The sequence below is a fragment of the Ranitomeya variabilis genome, chromosome 2 (genome assembly GCF_051348905.1).
Source record: "Ranitomeya variabilis isolate aRanVar5 chromosome 2, aRanVar5.hap1, whole genome shotgun sequence".
NCBI classification, from domain to species: domain Eukaryota; kingdom Metazoa; phylum Chordata; class Amphibia; order Anura; family Dendrobatidae; genus Ranitomeya; species Ranitomeya variabilis.
The window spans coordinates 617,986,205-618,006,667 of record NC_135233.1 but is presented as its reverse complement, the minus strand read 5'-3'; the positions used below and the strand labels follow the sequence as shown (position 1 = coordinate 618,006,667).

The following is a 20,463-nucleotide window of genomic DNA, read 5'->3' as shown; positions in this document are numbered from 1 at the left end:
ATAGCTGGACAAAAATAGCAAAACAAGAAACTAAATTCAACTTAGCTGAACTGGAACTTGAGGCAGGTGAATGCAACAGAATGCTACTAGCACATTGTTGGCCGGCATGTGACTAACAGCCAAGCAGCCTTAAATAGGAAACTCCCCTAGAGGGTGGCGACAGGTAATCAGAGATGGAGGAAGGCACATAAGAGACACTACCATAACAGACCACCGGGGGAGCCCACAAACCGAATTCACAACAGTACCCCCCCCTTAAGGAGGGGGCACCGAACCCTCACCAGAACCACCAGGGCGACCTGGATGAGCACTATGAAATGCACGAACCAAATCGGGAGCATGAACATCGGATGCTGTCACCCAAGAATTATCCTCCTGGCCATAACCTTTCCACTTAACCAGATACTGAAGTTTCCGTCTGGAAACACGGGAGTCCAAGATCTTTTCCACCACATACTCCAATTCACCCTCAACCAACACAGGAGCAGGTGGATCAGCAGAAGGAACAACCGGTACCTCATACCTCCGCAATAATGACCGATGGAAAACATTATGGATATTAAAAGATGCTGGGAGGTCCAAACGAAAGGACACAGGATTAAGAACCTCCAGAATCCTATAAGGGCCGATAAACCGAGGCTTAAACTTAGGAGACGAGACCTTCATAGGAACAAATCGAGAAGACAGCCACACCAGGTCCCCAACACAAAGACGAGGACCAATACGCCGATGACGATTAGTGAACTGTTGAGTCTTCTCCTGGGACAACTTCAGATTGTCCACAACCTGTCCCCAAATCTGATGCATCCTATCAACCACAGCATCCACTCCAGGACAATCCGAAGACTCCAATTGACCGGACGAAAACCGAGGGTGAAACCCTGAATTACAAAAAAATGGAGAAACCAAAGTGGCAGAACTAGCCCGATTGTTAAGGGCAAACTCTGCCAATGGCAAAAAGTCAAGCCAATCATCCTGATCAGCGGACACAAAACACCTCAAGTAAGTCTCCAAGGTCTGATTAGTACGCTCAGTCTGGCCATTAGTCTGAGGATGGAATGCAGACGAAAAAGACAAATCGATACCCATCCTGGCACAGAACGTCCGCCAAAATCTAGACACAAACTGAGTACCCCTGTCAGACACTATATTCTCAGGAATACCATGCAAACGCACCACATTCTGAAAAAATAGAGGAACCAACTCAGAGGAAGAGGGCAATTTGGGTAAAGGTACCAAATGAACCATCTTGGAAAAACGGTCACAAATCACCCAGATGACAGACATCCTACGAGAAACCGGAAGGTCAGAAATAAAGTCCATAGAGATGTGCGTCCAAGGCCTCTTAGGAATAGGCAAGGGCAACAACAACCCACTGGCCCTAGAACAGCAGGGCTTGGCCCGAGCACAAACATCACAAGACTGCACAAACATGCGCACATCTCGAGACAAAGAAGGCCACCAGAAGGACCTAGACACCAAATCCCTGGTGCCAAAAATTCCAGGATGACCTGTCAACGCGGAAGAATGAACCTCCGAGATAACTCTACTGGTCCAATCATCAGGGACAAACAGTCTACCAGGCGGACAGCGATCAGGCCTATCCACCTGAAACTCCTGCAAAGAACGCCGCAGGTCTGGGGAGACAGCTGACAATATCACCCCATCCTTCAGGATGCCGGTAGGTTCGGAATCACCAGGCGAGTCAGGCTCAAAACTCCTAGAGAGGGCATCCGCCTTCACATTCTTGGACCCAGGCAGATATGACACCACAAAGTTAAATCGGGAGAAAAACAACGACCAGCGCGCCTGTCTAGGATTCAGACGCCTGGCCGACTCAAGATAAATTAGATTCTTGTGGTCAGTGAGGACCACCACCTGGTGTCTAGCACCCTCAAGCCAATGACGCCACTCCTCAAACGCCCACTTCATGGCCAGAAGTTCCCGATTTCCCACATCATAATTTCGCTCAGCGGGCGAAAACTTTCGGGAGAAAAACGCACATGGTCTCATTACTGAGCAGTCAGGATCTTTCTGCGACAAAACTGCACCTGCTCCGATCTCCGAAGCATCCACCTCAACCTGGAACGGAAGTAACACATCAGGTTGGCGCAACACAGGAGCGGAAGAAAAGCGGCGCTTAAGCTCTTGAAAGGCCTCCACAGCCGCAGAGGACCAATTAGCAACATCAGCACCCTTTTTGGTCAAATCAGTCAAAGGTTTAGCAATGGCAGAAAAACCCGCTATAAATCGGCGATAGAAATTAGCAAAACCCAAGAACTTTTGCAGACTCTTCAAAGAAGTAGGTTGCATCCAATCACAAATAGCCTGGACCTTGACAGGGTCCATCTCCATAGATGAAGGGGAAAAAATATATCCCAAAAAGGAAATTCTCTGAACTCCAAAACTACACTTTGAGCCCTTTACAAAAAGAGAATTAGCTCGCAAAACCTGAAAAACTCTCCTGACCTGTTGAACGTGAGATTCCCAGTCCTCCGAAAAAACAAGAATATCATCCAAATACACAATCATAAACTTATCCAGATATTCACGGAAAATATCGTGCATAAAGGATTGAAAAACGGAAGGGGCATTTGCAAGACCGAAAGGCATTACCAAATACTCAAAATGGCCTTCAGGCGTATTAAATGCGGTCTTCCACTCATCCCCCTGCTTAATCCGCACCAAATTATACGCACCACGTAGATCGATCTTAGTGAACCACTTAGCCCCCTTTATACGAGCAAACAGATCAGTCAGTAAAGGCAACGGGTACTGGTATTTAACTGTAATCTTATTCAAAAGTCGATAGTCGATACAAGGTCTCAATGAACCATCCTTTTTACCTACAAAGAAAAATCCTGCCCCTAGTGGAGACAACGAGGGGCGAATATGACCCTTTTCCAAGGATTCTCTGATATACTCCCGCATAGCAGTATGTTCAGGTACAGACAAATTAAACAAGCGACCCTTAGGAAACTTACTACCGGGGATCAATTCAATAGCGCAGTCACACTCTCTGTGGGGAGGGAGAGAATCAACTTTAGGCTCTTGAAAGACATCATAAAAATCTGACAGAAATGCTGGGATCTCAGAGAGAGTAGATGAAGAAATAGGAACCAAAGGTGCATCCCCATGAATACCCCGACATCCCCAGCTCAACACAGACATAGATTTCCAGTCCAAGACGGGATTATGAATCTGTAACCATGGTAATCCAAGCACTAAGACATCATGTAGGTTATATAATACAAGGAAACGAATAATCTCCTGATGGTCTGGGGTAAGACGCATAGTCACTTGTGTCCAATATTGTGGTTTATTGCTAGCCAAAGGTGTAGAATCAATACCCTTCAGGGGAATAGAAACTTCCAACGGCTCCAAATCAAACCCACAACGCTTGGCAAAGGACCAATCCATGAGACTCAGAGCGGCGCCAGAATCCACATAAGCATTCACAGTCACAGATGATAAGGTACAAATCAATGTCACGGACAAAAGAAATTTTGACTGCAAGGTACCTGTAGAAAAAGATTTATCAACCTTTTTATCAACCTTATTTATACGTTTAGAGCATGCTGATATAACATGAGCTGGATCTCCACAGTAGAAGCACAATCCATTTTTGCGCCTGTAATTTTGACGTTCGCCTCTAGACAAAACACGATCGCATTGCATATGCTCTAATGCCTTTTCAGAGGTCACCGCCAAATGGTGCACAGGTCTTTGCTCAGAAGACACCGCCATATGGTGCACAGGTTTTTGCTCAGAAGATACCGCCATATGGTGCACAGATTTTTCCTCAGAAGACCCCGCCATATGGTGCACAGATTTGCGCTCCCGCAAACGCCGATCAATCTGGATAGCCAATTTCATGGCATCATTCAGACCTGTAGGCACAGGGAACCCCACCATGACATCCTTCACGGCATCAGAAAGACCTTCTCTGAAATTAGCTGCTAAAGCGCACTCATTCCATTTAGTAAGCACCGACCATTTACGGAATTTCTGGCAGTATATCTCAGCTTCATCTTGCCCTTGGGAAAGAGCTATCAAGGCTTTCTCAGCCAAAATCTCCAAATTAGGTTCTTCATAAAGCAACCCCAAAGCCTGAAAAAACGCATCTACATTTAACAACGCAGGATCCCCTGGCGACAATGCAAATGCCCAACTTTGTGGGTCGCCGCGCAGTAGAGAGATAACAATTTTAACTTGTTGAGTCTGATCACCAGCAGAGTGAGATCTCAGAGACAAAAACAATTTGCAATTTTCTCTGAAACTCAAAAACCGGGATCTGTCTCCGGTAAAGTATTCAGGCAGAGGAATCTTAGGTTCAGACATTGGAGCACGTATAACAAAATCTTGTAGGTTCTGTACTTTTGTCGCAAGGTTATTCAAACCTGCAACTAAACTCTGTGGATCCATGTTTCAAATGGGTGTAACCCAAGCATTCAGATGTTAAGAGGAGAGGAGAAAAAAAAAGGCTGAAGACTGCAGTTTAAGCAAGAAATACAAATGATCAAACTAAGGTGCACTTTCAAACACAGAAAAAAAAAAACCTTTTCTTCTCCTTCCTACTTTAGTGCATATTTTAACACATAGATTTTTTACTGGCCGGCCAAACTGTTATGGTTACCCCAATGACCATGGGAAACAAAAATACAAAACGGACTAGCTCTCGGGTGATGGAAACTAAGGTCGACCGTGACCTGAACCTGACCCAACACTTACAGTAGCCGGGGGATGTACCTACGATGCCCTAGACACCACGCGCCAGCCGGAGATCTAACTACCCCTATAAGAGGAATATACAGGCCTGCCTTACCTCCAGTGAGGAACCCCAAAAGATGATAGCAGGCCCCCACAGACACTGACGGCGAGTCCAGAGGAAACGACACACGCAGGATGAACAGCAGATTTAGCACAGTGAGGTCCGCTTACTAGATAGCAGAAGGACAGGAAAGAGTTACTTCACGGTCGACCTAAAAATCACTATTCAAAAACACCATCCAGAAATTACTTTAAACTCCAGTGACAACTCATGCCACTGGAGTAGTAATTTTCTGTCCACAAGAGCTTCCAGCACTGAAGAGTCACATTGCAGATAGCTGGACAAAAATAGCAAAACAAGAAACTAAATTCAACTTAGCTGAACTGGAACTTGAGGCAGGTGAATGCAACAGAATGCTACTAGCACATTGTTGGCCGGCATGTGACTAACAGCCAAGCAGCCTTAAATAGGAAACTCCCCTAGAGGGTGGCGACAGGTAATCAGAGATGGAGGAAGGCACATAAGAGACACTACCATAACAGACCACCGGGGGAGCCCACAAACCGAATTCACAACAGGTCCCACCAAGTCCATCGCTATTCACTTGAATGGCACCTCTGTTGTGAATTCTGCTCTTGGGTTCCTGTTATGAACTGGTGGTTTAGGAGCAACATGGGACGTGCTCTGGAGGAGGTGGTACCTGTACTGACCGCAGTTCCTGAGCTTAACACAACACTAGAAGTAGCCGTGGGATGTTCCTGTCACTCCCTAGACACCTCGTCACAGCCGGAGGACTAACTACCCCTAAAGATAGAAACAGGAAAGCTATCTTGCCTCAGAGAAAATTCCCAAAGGACAGACAGCCCCCCACAAATATTGACTTGAGTGGAGAGGGAAATGACATATACAGAATGAAACTAGGATGTAGCAAAGGAGGCCAATCTAGCTAGATAGATAGAACAGGACAGAATGCTGTGCAGTCAGTATTAAAAACTAGAAAAATCCACCACAGAGTTTACAAAAATCTCCACACCTGACTAAAGGTGTGGAGGGTAAATCTGCTTCCCAGAGCTTCCAGCTTAACTAAATAAATCCATACTGACAAGCTGGACTAGAAAAAAAACATAGAATGTGCTGAACGATTAAGTCCACAACAAGTGGAAAGCAAAAGAACAAAGCAAGGACTTATATTTGCTGAACTGGTCAGAATATCAGGGAAATCCAAGAGAGATGTGAATCCAAGCAGGAACCATTGACAACTGGCACTAGCTGAAGGATAGAGCCAGGATAAATAGCCGAGCCAGAATAGACGATCAGTGGAAGCAGCTGCTGACTGCTAAATCCAAGGAGCAGCAGTTCCACTTAAATCCACCGGAGGGAGGCCAAGAGCAGAACTCACAAAAGTGCCACTTACAACCACCGGAGGGAGCCCAAGAGTGGAATTCACAACAGGTTCCCTCCGGTGGTTGTTGATTGTAATGCAGTTGTCCCTGGGTTGCAATCCTGGGCAGGTGTCCCTGCTGATTGCAGCTCTGACTGGGATATTTAAGTGTGCAGGATTCATTAGCCCTTGCCAGTTGTCCATTGTTCTTGGAGGTTTTGCATCTCTGTCTGGTTCCTCCTGCCCTGCTGCCAAATCAACAAAGATAAGTGTCTGTTTTTTGTTTCTACAGCATACATGCTGTGTGCTTTACAATTTAGTGCTATTCATAGTTTTTTCTTGTCCAGCTTAAGGTACCTTCACACGAAACGACTTTACAACGAGAACGACAACGATCTGTGACGTTGCAGCGTCCTGGATAGCGATATCGTTGTGTTTGACACGCAGCAGCGATCTGGATCCTGCTGTGATATCGCTGGTCGTTGAATAAAGTTCAGAACTTTATTTGGTCGTCAGACCGGCGTGTATCGTCAGGTTTGACACCAAAAGCAACGATACCAGCGATGTTTTTAGCTGGTAACCAGGGTAAATATCGGGTTACTAAGCGCAGGGCCGCGCTTAGTAACCCGATGTTTACCCTGGTTACCAGCGTAAAAGTAAAAAAAACAAACAGTACATACTCACCTGCGTGTCCCCCGCCGTCCGCTTCCTGCTCTGACTGAGCGCCGGCCCTAAAGTGAAAGTAAAAGCACAGCGGTGACGTCACCGCTCTGCTGTTAGGGCCGGCGCTCACACAGTACAGGAAGCGGACGCCGGGGGACGCGCAGGTGAGCATGTACTGTTTGTTATTTTTACTTTTACGCTGGTAACCAGGGTAAACATCAGGTTACTGTTATGACCCCAGTGGACAGGGTCTCAGAGGAACGTGTAAGTCTGCAAGATACAAAAATCCAGCTCATAGGGCTGTGGTAACTGGGTTGACCAAATAGCTACTCCTAACGCCAACACTAGAAGTAGCCGGGGATCATGCCTACGGTGATCGCTAGATGACTCGCGCCAGCCGGAGAATCTAACTACCCCTAGGAGAAGAAAACAAAGACCTCTCTTGCCTCCAGAGAAAGGGACCCCAAAGCAAGATACAAGCCCCCCACAAATAATAACGGTGAGGTAAGAGGAAATGACAAACACAGAAATGAACCAGGTTCAGCAAAGAGAGGCCAGCTTACTAATAGCAGAATATAGCAAGATAACTTATCTGGTCAACAAAAACCCTATAAAAATCCACGCTGGAGATTCAAGAACCCCCGAACCGTCTAACGGTCCGGGGGGAGAACACCAGCCCCCCTAGAGCTTCCAGCAAAGGTCAGGATACAGATAGGAACAAGCTGGACAAAAATACCAAACAAAACAAAAGCAAAAAGCAAAGAAGCAGACTTAGCTAGAAAAACAGGAACCAGGATCAGAGGACAAGAGCACAACAGATTAGCTCTGATTTCAACGATGCCAGGCATTGAACTGAAGGTCCAGGGAGCTTATATAGCAACGCCCCTGAACTAACGGCCCAGGTGAGGATATAGGAAAAGACAGACGCTTCAGAGTCAAATCACTAATGACCACTAGAGGGAGCAAAAAGCAAAATCACAACAGTACCCCCCCCTTAGTGAGGGGTCACCGAACCCTCACCACGACCACCAGGGCGATCAGGATGAGCGGCATGAAAGGCACGAACTAAATCGGCCGCATGAACATCAGAGGCGACCACCCAGGAATTATCTTCCTGACCATAGCCCTTCCACTTGACCAGGTACTGAAGCCTCCGCCTGGAGAGACGAGAATCCAAGATCTTCTCCACCACGTACTCCAACTCGCCCTCAACCAACACCGGAGCAGGACGCTCAGCAGAAGGAACCACAGGCACAACGTACCGCCGCAACAAGGACCTATGAAACACGTTGTGGATAGCAAACGACACAGGTAGATCCAGGCGAAAGGATACAGGATTAAGAATTTCCAATATCTTGTAAGGACCAATAAAACGAGGTTTAAATTTGGGAGAGGAAACCTTCATAGGAACAAAGCGGGAAGAAAGCCACACCAAATCCCCAACACGTAGTCGGGGACCCACACCGCGGCGGCGGTTGGCAAAGCGCTGAGCCCTCTCCTGTGACAACTTCAAGTTGTCCACCACAAGATTCCAGATCCGCTGCAACCTATCCACCACAGAATCCACCCCAGGGCAGTCAGAAGGTTCCACATGACCCGAAGAAAAACGAGGGTGGAAACCAGAGTTGCAGAAAAACGGCGAAACCAAGGTGGCGGAACTAGCCCGATTATTAAGGGCAAACTCAGCTAACGGCAAGAAGGTCACCCAATCGTCCTGATCAGCAGAGACAAAACACCTCAAATAAGCCTCCAAAGTCTGATTAGTTCGCTCCGTCTGTCCATTAGTCTGAGGATGGAAAGCAGACGAAAATGACAAGTCAATGCCCATCCTACTACAAAAGGATCGCCAGAATCTGGAAACGAACTGGGATCCTCTGTCTGACACAATATTCTCAGGGATGCCGTGCAAACGAACCACGTTCTGGAAAAACACAGGAACCAGATCGGAAGAGGAAGGCAGTTTAGGCAAAGGAACCAAATGGACCATCTTGGAGAAGCGATCACATATCACCCAGATAACAGACATGCCCTGAGACACCGGAAGATCAGAAATGAAATCCATGGAGATATGTGTCCAAGGTCTCTTAGGGACAGGCAAGGGCAAGAGCAACCCGCTGGCACGAGAACAGCAAGGCTTAGCTCGAGCACAAGTCCCACAGGACTGTACAAATGACCGCACATCCCTAGACAAGGAAGGCCACCAAAAGGATCTGGCCACCAGATCTCTGGTGCCAAAAATTCCTGGGTGACCTGCCAACACCGAGGAATGAACCTCGGAAATGACTCTGCTGGTCCACTTATCAGGCACAAACAGTCTTTCAGGTGGGCAAGAATCAGGCCTATCAGCCTGAAATCTCTGCAACACACGTCGCAGATCAGGAGAAATAGCTGACAAGATAATACCATCCTTAAGAATACCAACAGGTTCAGCGACTCCAGGAGCATCAGGCACAAAGCTCCTGGAAAGAGCATCGGCCTTCACATTCTTTGAACCTGGTAAATACGAGACAACAAAGTCAAAACGGGAGAAAAACAATGACCAGCGGGCCTGTCTAGGATTCAGGCGTTTAGCAGACTCGAGATACATCAGATTTTTGTGATCAGTCAAGACCACCACACGATGCTTAGCACCCTCGAGCCAATGACGCCACTCCTCAAATGCCCATTTCATGGCCAACAACTCCCGATTGCCCACATCATAATTTCGCTCCGCAGGCGAAAACTTCCTAGAGAAAAAGGCGCAAGGTCTCATAACAGAGCAACCAGGGCCTCTCTGCGACAAAACGGCCCCTGCTCCAATCTCTGAAGCATCCACCTCAACTTGAAAGGGAAGCGAGACATCAGGCTGGCACAAAACAGGCGCCGAAGTAAACCGACGTTTCAACTCCTGGAAAGCCTCCACGGCAGCAGGAGCCCAATTAACCACATCGGAGCCCTTCTTGGTCATATCCGTCAAAGGTTTCACAATGCTAGAAAAGTTAGCGATAAAACGACGGTAGAAGTTAGCGAAACCCAAGAACTTCTGAAGACTCTTAACTGACGAGGGCTGAGTCCAATCAAGAATAGCTCGGACCTTGACTGGGTCCATCTCCACAGCAGAAGGGGAAAAAATGAACCCCAAAAAGGGAACCTTCTGTACACCAAAAAGACACTTTGAGCCCTTGACAAACAAAGAATTTTCACGCAAAATTTTAAAGACCATCCTGACCTGCTCCACATGCGAGTCCCAATCATCAGAAAAAACCAGAATATCATCCAGATAAACGATCAGAAATTTATCCAGATAGTTCCGGAAAATGTCATGCATAAAGGACTGAAAAACTGAAGGGGCATTAGAGAGCCCAAAAGGCATCACCAAGTACTCAAAATGACCTTCGGGCGTATTGAATGCGGTTTTCCATTCATCCCCTTGCTTAATGCGCACAAGGTTGTACGCACCACGAAGGTCTATCTTGGTAAACCACTTGGCACCTTTAATCCGGGCAAACAAGTCAGACAACAGCGGCAAAGGATACTGAAATTTGACAGTGATCTTATTTAAAAGCCGATAGTCAATACAAGGCCTCAAAGATCCGTCCTTTTTAGCCACAAAAAAGAATCCCGCACCAAGAGGGGAAGAAGACGGACGGATGTGTCCTTTCTCCAGAGACTCCTTGATATATGAACGCATAGCGGTATGTTCAGGTATCGACAGATTAAACAGTCTTCCCTTAGGAAATTTACTGCCTGGAATCAAATCTATTGCACAGTCACATTCCCTATGAGGAGGCAATGCACTGGACCTGGACTCGCTAAAGACATCCTGATAATCAGACAAGTACTCCGGAACTTCCGAAGGCGTAGAAGAAGCAATAGACACAGGCAGGGAATCCTCATGAATACCACGACAGCCCCAACTAGACACTGACATAGCCTTCCAGTCAAGGACTGGATTATGGGTCTGTAACCATGGCAGCCCCAAAACAACCAAATCATGCATTTTATGTAGAACGAGAAAACGTATCACCTCGCGGTGTTCAGGAGTCATGCACATGGTCACCTGTGTCCAATACTGCGGCTTATTTTCTGCCAATGGCGTAGCATCAATACCCCTAAGAGGGATAGGATTTTCTAATGGTTCAAGAATAAAACCACAGCGCTTAGCAAATGAGAGATCCATAAGACTCAGGGCAGCACCTGAATCTACAAACGCCATGACAGGATAAGATGACAGTGAGCAAATCAAAGTTACAGACAGAATAAACTTAGGATGCAAATTACCAACGGTGACAGGACTAACAACCTTAGATATACGTTTAGAGCATGCTGAGATAACATGTGTAGAATCACCACAGTAGTAGCACAAGCCATTCCGGCGTCTATGAATTTTCCTCTCATTTCTAGTCAGGATTCTATCACATTGCATCAAATTAGGTGTCCGTTCAGACAACACCATGAGGGAATTTGCGGTTTTACTATCACATTGCATCACATCAGGTGTCTGTTCAGACAACAACATGAGGGAATTTGCGGTTTTGCGCTCCCGCAACCGCCGGTCAATTTGAATAGCCAGGGACATGGTATCATTCAGACCTGTGGGAATGGGAAAACCCACCATAACATTCTTAATGGCCTCAGAAAGGCCATTTCTAAAATTAGCGGCCAGTGCACACTCGTTCCAATGTGTCAGCACGGACCATTTCCGAAATTTTTGGCAATACACCTCAGCCTCGTCCTGGCCCTGAGACATAGCCAGCAAGGCTTTCTCTGCCTGAATCTCAAGATTGGGTTCCTCATAAAGTAAACCGAGCGCCAGAAAAAACGCATCAATATCAGCCAATGCCGGATCTCCTGGCGCCAACGAAAAAGCCCAATCCTGAGGGTCACCCCGTAAGAATGAAATAACAATTTTTACTTGTTGAGCAGAGTCTCCAGACGAACAAGGTTTCAGGGACAAAAATAATTTACAATTATTCCTGAAATTCCTAAACTTAAATCGGTCTCCTGAAAACAGTTCAGGAATCGGAATCTTGGGTTCAGACCTAGGATTTCTGGTAACATAATCTTGTATACCCTGCACACGAGCGGCAAGCTGGTCCACACTTGTAATCAAGGTCTGGACATTCATGTCTGCAGCAAGCTTAAGCCACTCTGAGGTAAAGGGGAAAAGAAAAAAAAAAAAAAAGAGAGGGAAAAAAAAAAACTCAAAATTTTATTTCTTATAATCCCACTTCTGCAATGCAATAAACATTTAATACTGGCCTGGCATACTGTTATGACCCCAGTGGACAGGGTCTCAGAGGAACGTGTAAGTCTGCAAGATACAAAAATCCAGCTCATAGGGCTGTGGTAACTGGGTTGACCAAATAGCTACTCCTAACGCCAACACTAGAAGTAGCCGGGGATCATGCCTACGGTGATCGCTAGATGACTCGCGCCAGCCGGAGAATCTAACTACCCCTAGGAGAAGAAAACAAAGACCTCTCTTGCCTCCAGAGAAAGGGACCCCAAAGCAAGATACAAGCCCCCCACAAATAATAACGGTGAGGTAAGAGGAAATGACAAACACAGAAATGAACCAGGTTCAGCAAAGAGAGGCCAGCTTACTAATAGCAGAATATAGCAAGATAACTTATCTGGTCAACAAAAACCCTATAAAAATCCACGCTGGAGATTCAAGAACCCCCGAACCGTCTAACGGTCCGGGGGGAGAACACCAGCCCCCCTAGAGCTTCCAGCAAAGGTCAGGATACAGATAGGAACAAGCTGGACAAAAATACCAAACAAAACAAAAGCAAAAAGCAAAGAAGCAGACTTAGCTAGAAAAACAGGAACCAGGATCAGAGGACAAGAGCACAACAGATTAGCTCTGATTTCAACGATGCCAGGCATTGAACTGAAGGTCCAGGGAGCTTATATAGCAACGCCCCTGAACTAACGGCCCAGGTGAGGATATAGGAAAAGACAGACGCTTCAGAGTCAAATCACTAATGACCACTAGAGGGAGCAAAAAGCAAAATCACAACAGTACCCCCCCCTTAGTGAGGGGTCACCGAACCCTCACCACGACCACCAGGGCGATCAGGATGAGCGGCATGAAAGGCACGAACTAAATCGGCCGCATGAACATCAGAGGCGACCACCCAGGAATTATCTTCCTGACCATAGCCCTTCCACTTGACCAGGTACTGAAGCCTCCGCCTGGAGAGACGAGAATCCAAGATCTTCTCCACCACGTACTCCAACTCGCCCTCAACCAACACCGGAGCAGGACGCTCAGCAGAAGGAACCACAGGCACAACGTACCGCCGCAACAAGGACCTATGAAACACGTTGTGGATAGCAAACGACACAGGTAGATCCAGGCGAAAGGATACAGGATTAAGAATTTCCAATATCTTGTAAGGACCAATAAAACGAGGTTTAAATTTGGGAGAGGAAACCTTCATAGGAACAAAGCGGGAAGAAAGCCACACCAAATCCCCAACACGTAGTCGGGGACCCACACCGCGGCGGCGGTTGGCAAAGCGCTGAGCCCTCTCCTGTGACAACTTCAAGTTGTCCACCACAAGATTCCAGATCCGCTGCAACCTATCCACCACAGAATCCACCCCAGGGCAGTCAGAAGGTTCCACATGACCCGAAGAAAAACGAGGGTGGAAACCAGAGTTGCAGAAAAACGGCGAAACCAAGGTGGCGGAACTAGCCCGATTATTAAGGGCAAACTCAGCTAACGGCAAGAAGGTCACCCAATCGTCCTGATCAGCAGAGACAAAACACCTCAAATAAGCCTCCAAAGTCTGATTAGTTCGCTCCGTCTGTCCATTAGTCTGAGGATGGAAAGCAGACGAAAATGACAAGTCAATGCCCATCCTACTACAAAAGGATCGCCAGAATCTGGAAACGAACTGGGATCCTCTGTCTGACACAATATTCTCAGGGATGCCGTGCAAACGAACCACGTTCTGGAAAAACACAGGAACCAGATCGGAAGAGGAAGGCAGTTTAGGCAAAGGAACCAAATGGACCATCTTGGAGAAGCGATCACATATCACCCAGATAACAGACATGCCCTGAGACACCGGAAGATCAGAAATGAAATCCATGGAGATATGTGTCCAAGGTCTCTTAGGGACAGGCAAGGGCAAGAGCAACCCGCTGGCACGAGAACAGCAAGGCTTAGCTCGAGCACAAGTCCCACAGGACTGTACAAATGACCGCACATCCCTAGACAAGGAAGGCCACCAAAAGGATCTGGCCACCAGATCTCTGGTGCCAAAAATTCCTGGGTGACCTGCCAACACCGAGGAATGAACCTCGGAAATGACTCTGCTGGTCCACTTATCAGGCACAAACAGTCTTTCAGGTGGGCAAGAATCAGGCCTATCAGCCTGAAATCTCTGCAACACACGTCGCAGATCAGGAGAAATAGCTGACAAGATAATACCATCCTTAAGAATACCAACAGGTTCAGCGACTCCAGGAGCATCAGGCACAAAGCTCCTGGAAAGAGCATCGGCCTTCACATTCTTTGAACCTGGTAAATACGAGACAACAAAGTCAAAACGGGAGAAAAACAATGACCAGCGGGCCTGTCTAGGATTCAGGCGTTTAGCAGACTCGAGATACATCAGATTTTTGTGATCAGTCAAGACCACCACACGATGCTTAGCACCCTCGAGCCAATGACGCCACTCCTCAAATGCCCATTTCATGGCCAACAACTCCCGATTGCCCACATCATAATTTCGCTCCGCAGGCGAAAACTTCCTAGAGAAAAAGGCGCAAGGTCTCATAACAGAGCAACCAGGGCCTCTCTGCGACAAAACGGCCCCTGCTCCAATCTCTGAAGCATCCACCTCAACTTGAAAGGGAAGCGAGACATCAGGCTGGCACAAAACAGGCGCCGAAGTAAACCGACGTTTCAACTCCTGGAAAGCCTCCACGGCAGCAGGAGCCCAATTAACCACATCGGAGCCCTTCTTGGTCATATCCGTCAAAGGTTTCACAATGCTAGAAAAGTTAGCGATAAAACGACGGTAGAAGTTAGCGAAACCCAAGAACTTCTGAAGACTCTTAACTGACGAGGGCTGAGTCCAATCAAGAATAGCTCGGACCTTGACTGGGTCCATCTCCACAGCAGAAGGGGAAAAAATGAACCCCAAAAAGGGAACCTTCTGTACACCAAAAAGACACTTTGAGCCCTTGACAAACAAAGAATTTTCACGCAAAATTTTAAAGACCATCCTGACCTGCTCCACATGCGAGTCCCAATCATCAGAAAAAACCAGAATATCATCCAGATAAACGATCAGAAATTTATCCAGATAGTTCCGGAAAATGTCATGCATAAAGGACTGAAAAACTGAAGGGGCATTAGAGAGCCCAAAAGGCATCACCAAGTACTCAAAATGACCTTCGGGCGTATTGAATGCGGTTTTCCATTCATCCCCTTGCTTAATGCGCACAAGGTTGTACGCACCACGAAGGTCTATCTTGGTAAACCACTTGGCACCTTTAATCCGGGCAAACAAGTCAGACAACAGCGGCAAAGGATACTGAAATTTGACAGTGATCTTATTTAAAAGCCGATAGTCAATACAAGGCCTCAAAGATCCGTCCTTTTTAGCCACAAAAAAGAATCCCGCACCAAGAGGGGAAGAAGACGGACGGATGTGTCCTTTCTCCAGAGACTCCTTGATATATGAACGCATAGCGGTATGTTCAGGTATCGACAGATTAAACAGTCTTCCCTTAGGAAATTTACTGCCTGGAATCAAATCTATTGCACAGTCACATTCCCTATGAGGAGGCAATGCACTGGACCTGGACTCGCTAAAGACATCCTGATAATCAGACAAGTACTCCGGAACTTCCGAAGGCGTAGAAGAAGCAATAGACACAGGCAGGGAATCCTCATGAATACCACGACAGCCCCAACTAGACACTGACATAGCCTTCCAGTCAAGGACTGGATTATGGGTCTGTAACCATGGCAGCCCCAAAACAACCAAATCATGCATTTTATGTAGAACGAGAAAACGTATCACCTCGCGGTGTTCAGGAGTCATGCACATGGTCACCTGTGTCCAATACTGCGGCTTATTTTCTGCCAATGGCGTAGCATCAATACCCCTAAGAGGGATAGGATTTTCTAATGGTTCAAGAATAAAACCACAGCGCTTAGCAAATGAGAGATCCATAAGACTCAGGGCAGCACCTGAATCTACAAACGCCATGACAGGATAAGATGACAGTGAGCAAATCAAAGTTACAGACAGAATAAACTTAGGATGCAAATTACCAACGGTGACAGGACTAACAACCTTAGATATACGTTTAGAGCATGCTGAGATAACATGTGTAGAATCACCACAGTAGTAGCACAAGCCATTCCGGCGTCTATGAATTTTCCTCTCATTTCTAGTCAGGATTCTATCACATTGCATCAAATTAGGTGTCCGTTCAGACAACACCATGAGGGAATTTGCGGTTTTACTATCACATTGCATCACATCAGGTGTCTGTTCAGACAACAACATGAGGGAATTTGCGGTTTTGCGCTCCCGCAACCGCCGGTCAATTTGAATAGCCAGGGACATGGTATCATTCAGACCTGTGGGAATGGGAAAACCCACCATAACATTCTTAATGGCCTCAGAAAGGCCATTTCTAAAATTAGCGGCCAGTGCACACTCGTTCCAATGTGTCAGCACGGACCATTTCCGAAATTTTTGGCAATACACCTCAGCCTCGTCCTGGCCCTGAGACATAGCCAGCAAGGCTTTCTCTGCCCGAATCTCAAGATTGGGTTCCTCATAAAGTAAACCGAGCGCCAGAAAAAACGCATCAATATCAGCCAATGCCGGATCTCCTGGCGCCAACGAAAAAGCCCAATCCTGAGGGTCACCCCGTAAGAATGAAATAACAATTTTTACTTGTTGAGCAGAGTCTCCAGACGAACAAGGTTTCAGGGACAAAAATAATTTACAATTATTCCTGAAATTCCTAAACTTAAATCGGTCTCCTGAAAACAGTTCAGGAATCGGAATCTTGGGTTCAGACCTAGGATTTCTGGTAACATAATCTTGTATACCCTGCACACGAGCGGCAAGCTGGTCCACACTTGTAATCAAGGTCTGGACATTCATGTCTGCAGCAAGCTTAAGCCACTCTGAGGTAAAGGGGAAAAGAAAAAAAAAAAAAAAAGAGAGGGAAAAAAAAAAACTCAAAATTTTATTTCTTATAATCCCACTTCTGCAATGCAATAAACATTTAATACTGGCCTGGCATACTGTTATGACCCCAGTGGACAGGGTCTCAGAGGAACGTGTAAGTCTGCAAGATACAAAAATCCAGCTCATAGGGCTGTGGTAACTGGGTTGACCAAATAGCTACTCCTAACGCCAACACTAGAAGTAGCCGGGGATCATGCCTACGGTGATCGCTAGATGACTCGCGCCAGCCGGAGAATCTAACTACCCCTAGGAGAAGAAAACAAAGACCTCTCTTGCCTCCAGAGAAAGGGACCCCAAAGCAAGATACAAGCCCCCCACAAATAATAACGGTGAGGTAAGAGGAAATGACAAACACAGAAATGAACCAGGTTCAGCAAAGAGAGGCCAGCTTACTAATAGCAGAATATAGCAAGATAACTTATCTGGTCAACAAAAACCCTATAAAAATCCACGCTGGAGATTCAAGAACCCCCGAACCGTCTAACGGTCCGGGGGGAGAACACCAGCCCCCCTAGAGCTTCCAGCAAAGGTCAGGATACAGATAGGAACAAGCTGGACAAAAATACCAAACAAAACAAAAGCAAAAAGCAAAGAAGCAGACTTAGCTAGAAAAACAGGAACCAGGATCAGAGGACAAGAGCACAACAGATTAGCTCTGATTTCAACGATGCCAGGCATTGAACTGAAGGTCCAGGGAGCTTATATAGCAACGCCCCTGAACTAACGGCCCAGGTGAGGATATAGGAAAAGACAGACGCTCCAGAGTCAAATCACTAATGACCACTAGAGGGAGCAAAAAGCAAAATCACAACAGGTTACTAAGCGCGGCCCTGCGCTTAGCAACCCGATGTTTACCCTGTTTACCCGGGGACCTCGGCATCGTTGGTCGCTGGAGAGCGGTCTGTGTGACAGCTCTCCAGCGACCAAACAGCGACGCTGCAGCGATCGGCATCGTTGTCGCTATCGCTGCAGCGTCGCTTCGTGTGAAGGTACCTTTAGACTGTGTTTGGATATTTTCAGTCAAGTTGGATTCTCAGGAGAAGCAGATATACATTCCATGTCTTTAGTTAGATGTGGAATTTTTGTATTATCTGCTGTGGATATTTTTAGGGTTTTAATACTGACCGCTTAGTATTCTGTCCTATCCTTTCCTATTTAGCTAGCGTGGCCTCTTTTGCTAAATCCTGATTTCTGCCTGCGTGTGTCTTTTCCTCTAATACTCACAGTCAATATTTGTGGGGGGCTGCCTATCCTTTGGGGTTCTGCTCTGAGGCAAGATAGAATTCCCATTTCCATCTATCGGGGTATTTAGTCCTCCGGCTGTGTCGAGGTGTCTAGGATGTGTTAGGTACACCCCACGGCTACTTCTAGTTGCGGTGTCAGTTTAGGGTTTGTGGTCAGTACAGGTTCCACCTACTCCTGAGAAAGTCCCATGCGGCTCCAAGGTCACCAGATCATAACACACCTCGATGATGGGCAACAGTACCAGAAGACTGCGGAAGTGGGCAACTGGGGAGATAAGCTAGCTTTTGGGGCAGGAACAACAATAGTTCACAATTTCTCTGTAACACCCAGGACAGTAGAAACTCTGCAGAATGCACTCCTGGGTCTTATCTGCCCCCAGGTAACCACCCAACACATGGGAATAAGCCATGTCTAATACACTGCATCTATAGGGCCGTGGTACCAATAACTGCTCTATCACCTCACCTTTAGGCTTGGTTACCCTATAAAGCAGATCTCCAATCACAGCAAAATGAGGGAACCAACTGTCGGCACCCAGCTCCTGAGGCACACCATTTAATACAGTTAAATTTTCAAATGCCCCTTTAAGAGTTCGGTCACTGAGATGGGCAGTTCCAAAGTTTCCCCCAGACACCTCCAGCTCTGGGACGTTGGACTCAGTGGATGCTTCCTCATCGCCAACAGGCACACTAAATGGAAGCCTGTCATCCGCAGCCTGCAACAAGGTTTCTTTGGGAGCAACCTGGCTGTTGTCCGGACAACCAGATGTCCTCTCTTTTCCCCACAAGTCCCAAAATAATACAAAGTCCCGCCCTATTATAATGGGCCCAATAGGTCCTTGACCACGCCGACCTCATGGGACTCAATGCCACAGTTTGTGTTTATGACAACTTGGGCCACAGGGTAGTCCTTAGTGTCGCCATGGATACAGCTGATGCCCACCCTCATGCTTCACGGTTGGGATGGTGTTCTTGAGGTTGTACTCATCCTTCTTCTTCCGCCAAACACGGCGAGTGGATCATCCAGATGGTCACAAACTTAAAATGGGTCTGGATATGTGTTGGCGTGAGGAGGGGGACCTTGCGTGCTCTGCAAGATTTTAATCAATGAAGGCGTAGTGTAATACTAATGGTAATGTTGGAGACTGTGGTCCCAGCTTTCTTCAGGTCATTGACCAGTTCCTCCCGTGTAGTTCTGTGCTGATTCCTGACCTTTCTCAGAATCATCCCTACCCCACGAGGCGAGATCTTGCATGGAGCCCCAGACCAAGGAAAACTGACAGTCATCTTGTGTTTCTTCCATTTTCTAATAATTGCGCAAACAGTTGTAGCCTTCTCACCAAGCTGCTTCCCTATTGTCCCGTAGCCCAACCCAGCCTTGTGCAGAGCCAGGATTTTTGCTGGTTGGTAGGTGATCAAATACTTATTTCATGCAATACAATGCAATATAATTATTTTAAAAAATCATACAACGTAATTTTCAAGTTATTATCTTTAGATTCTGTCTCTCACAGGTGCAGTGAACCTAAGGCAAAAATTACAGACCTCTCCATTCTTTGTAAGTGGGCAAACTTGCAAAAATTGGCAGTGTATCAAATACTTATTTTCCCCACTGTACATATATTAAAGGTTTATTAAAGCAATAGTGAAATACAGTAATAGCGAGGCTATATTTTACCATTCCTAGTAGCCTCAATTTCCTAACCTCTTGCAGTTTTACTCAACGCCATCTAAATCATTGTAAAGCCAACACCCCACAATAGACAGCTGTTGATTAAAAGATAATTCAATCGAAAGCTAACTCCTCCAAGCCTTCCAAAGAAATGCTCGGCTAGGCTCGGTATTCCTTTGCCCTTTGAGAGAGGTCTTCATCTATTTCCAAATAATAGAAGAGTGATAATGATAGGATGCAATTCAGGATATACAAGGTGAAACTGCAGAGAACACTGTACAAGTATGAGCCTATGGTGGTACTTTACAAATATACTGTAACATAGTACAGTTAATCCTTTACGACTCTCCCTCCGGTGGTCACTAAAAACTCTTAAAAATTTTAATATTTATTATTGAATACAAGCAAAAAAACAAACAAAACACTAAATTCTAAAATGCCACCAGGCCTGGTGGCATTTTTAAAATTTAGTGTTTTGTTTGGTTTTTGCTTGTATTCAATCATAAACTTTAAAA

The 20,463-nt window shown here is 46.4% G+C and overlaps 1 protein-coding gene across 2 annotated transcripts in view; it reads left to right on the top strand.

Annotated features, from left to right (window-relative positions):
* The window catches only part of ZNF469 (zinc finger protein 469), a 539,905-nt gene that overhangs the window by 51,866 nt on the left and 467,576 nt on the right, over nt 1-20,463 (top strand). The gene's annotated exons all lie outside the window — the stretch shown is intronic.